The sequence below is a fragment of the Aplysia californica genome, unplaced genomic scaffold (genome assembly GCF_000002075.1).
Source record: "Aplysia californica isolate F4 #8 unplaced genomic scaffold, AplCal3.0 scaffold00554, whole genome shotgun sequence".
In the NCBI taxonomy this organism is placed as follows: Eukaryota; Metazoa; Mollusca; class Gastropoda; order Aplysiida; family Aplysiidae; genus Aplysia; species Aplysia californica.
In genome coordinates this window covers 210,454-212,895 of record NW_004797824.1, presented here as the reverse complement: position 1 = coordinate 212,895, position 2,442 = coordinate 210,454, and the positions used below count along the sequence as shown (strand labels likewise).

At 42.3% G+C, this 2,442-nt stretch overlaps 1 protein-coding gene across 1 annotated transcript in view; it reads left to right on the top strand.

The window, feature by feature from the left end:
• Positions 1–1,858: 1,858 nt before the first annotated feature.
• LOC101860598 (multidrug resistance-associated protein 5) overlaps positions 1,859–2,442 on the top strand; it is a gene marked incomplete in the record, with an annotated part of 52,588 nt that continues 52,004 nt past the window's right edge. The window contains 1 exon segment of the mRNA XM_035971998.1: positions 1,859–2,183.

The following is a 2,442-nucleotide window of genomic DNA, read 5'->3' as shown; positions in this document are numbered from 1 at the left end:
ATGGGGAACTAATGTACACAAGGTTTTTTTCCTCCCTCTCTCTCTCTCTCTCTCTCTCTCTCTCTCTCTCTCTCTCTCTCTCTCTCTCTCTCTCTCTCTCTCGTCCCCCCTCTCCCTTACTCTTTCTCGTCCTCTCTCTCCATCTTAATGGCTTTTGCATCTTTTACCACCCAAAAGCTTTCATTGAAACAAACGATGTGTGAAGCGTTTCCCTCGGGGAAATACCTGGAGACATGATATATCATAGATCGTAACTTGTACGTACATAGACAACTCCGCAGGTGGTTGGTGGGTGCTCTGGTGGGTTTGCTCTTTCTATCCTCTCAAACATGTATCTGTATCGTCCTTATCTCGCCTTCTTCTCTTTTGTGTTTGTTACGCTCTTGTAACACTTCTAATCCTTGGCACTTATATGACCGTATTGTATTGCAAATGCCGAAAACCTTTTACTAAAACTAAACTAAATAGACAACTCCGCGAGTAGAAGGGAGGGGGGGGGACGAGGAAGGGGGAGGGGGCGTGGCAGGACATTTTTGTTGTATATTAGGTTACCATTAGCGATGAATGACGTAGAAACACAGCGTACAAATCATTCTTTGAAACGTCAAATGAACAATTACAAAAATAATCCAGCAACACGAACGTTAGGACGCTGTAAAAAAAATAAAAAATAATCTTGACAGTCATCAGTTTTTGAACGTGCCAAGAAAAGTATATCACACTGGAGTGGGTGGTTCCTGCCACGCGTATGTCGCTTGTTGCCGACAACTTCAGTATCGAATCATTTCTTTTTCGTAGTATCGATGAGGTACCAAGAAACTTCAGTAACTGTTAGGCCCTACTGCTATTTCTGCTTCGGCTGCTACTGATGATGATGATGATGGATGATGATGATGCTACTACTACTACCGCCATATGAATGATACTACTACTACTACTACTACTACTACTACTACTACTACTACTACTACTACTACTACTACTACTACTACTTGGTCAGGTTTAAGGTTCATACGGCCCCACTAGGCCTTGGAAATTCCCACTTGGCGCACACAGGCAATGATGCCATTTTTGCCAGTACATCTTTCTCCATAGATCGACAATGACGTCATACTTCACAGTTGTAGAACAAGAGAAGCAATCCATAGTGTACCCGGGGCTTAATTAGTCTCAATGACATACGCATGGACATTTTTGTTTGTTTGCTTGTTTGTTTGTTTTTATTTAATTCAAATTGCATACACTAAGCTCCATAGGTACCATTCATTGCTCATTTAATAAATTTAACGAGCCTTCTATGCGAATACTGTATGCTTGTTTAAAAGGCAGGATCTCCAAATTTGACGTCCAGATCCGATAAGATCCTTTCAAGAGAGCCTTATAAACTGTCCAAAAGATCCCAAAATTAGAATGCCGTCGTTAGGGATTCGAAAATGGGCCATCCGCTCCATCACAGTCTAGCATGGTACCATCAACTGAACTTATGATGCGCCCATGGACACACATATTAGGCCTTAATATAGGCGTGCTGTTTGGAAACATAAGTATAACTCTCATTAAATATTGTGCTTTAGCCGCAAATCTTTTATGACAATACCGGGTACCAAGGGAACAATTAAAAATTCTGAAGACAGTTTTTACTTGGATTATAAACGAAAGCAGGCCAACTCGAGACTTTGCTGCTGTGGCCACTGGCCTCAGTGGTTGAAGCGCATACTAATTATAATAATATACCCAAAACTACTCGTAGTTGGAAAATTAATGGGTATCGAGTACGGTTAACTGACACCGGTCCGAATCCAGTTCTCGCCGCGTGCTCAGGGTAGGTCTTGCTGACTGCTGTGAGACCTGCGGCGAATGACAGACAGATCTACCGAATGGTTTCCTGCCGTGCTCTGTACTTAGACGTACAGGTTAGACCCACATAATATTTATATATGAAGCTGCCTTTGAATTCCGAACGAAGCTCTCTCTTACCACCAGCACTGTGTAGTCGCGTTACAATTTGTGAGGACGTTGTTTAGTAGTGTCGTTACCGATAAAGAGATTTCGGAAACTTTTGGCTCTCTGGTTTAGATTGTGGGGACATAGAGACAGGCGTTTGACCTCGGTTTTTGTGTGTGTTTGTGTGATTCTGGATTACTAAGTTGACTGTGGGCCTTGGTTTGGACACTTCTTCTAAGGTATGTGATGAGTAAGGTTTATGGGGGTGAGTCAGTGCAAGTGTAACTCGAAACGTTCATCTCTTTGTTGGAACTTTTTGCTAGTTGGATGAGCTAGAGGTATGTTCTACTTCTCAATGTCTGTGTGTCTATTTTGGAAAAAGTTTTACGGCGTTCTCAACAGCATAAAATCATATGAGCGCCATGTGTCTGCAAGCGTGTGTGTGTGTCTGTAAGTGTGTGTATGTGTGTGTGTGTGTGTGTGTGTGTGTGTGTATGT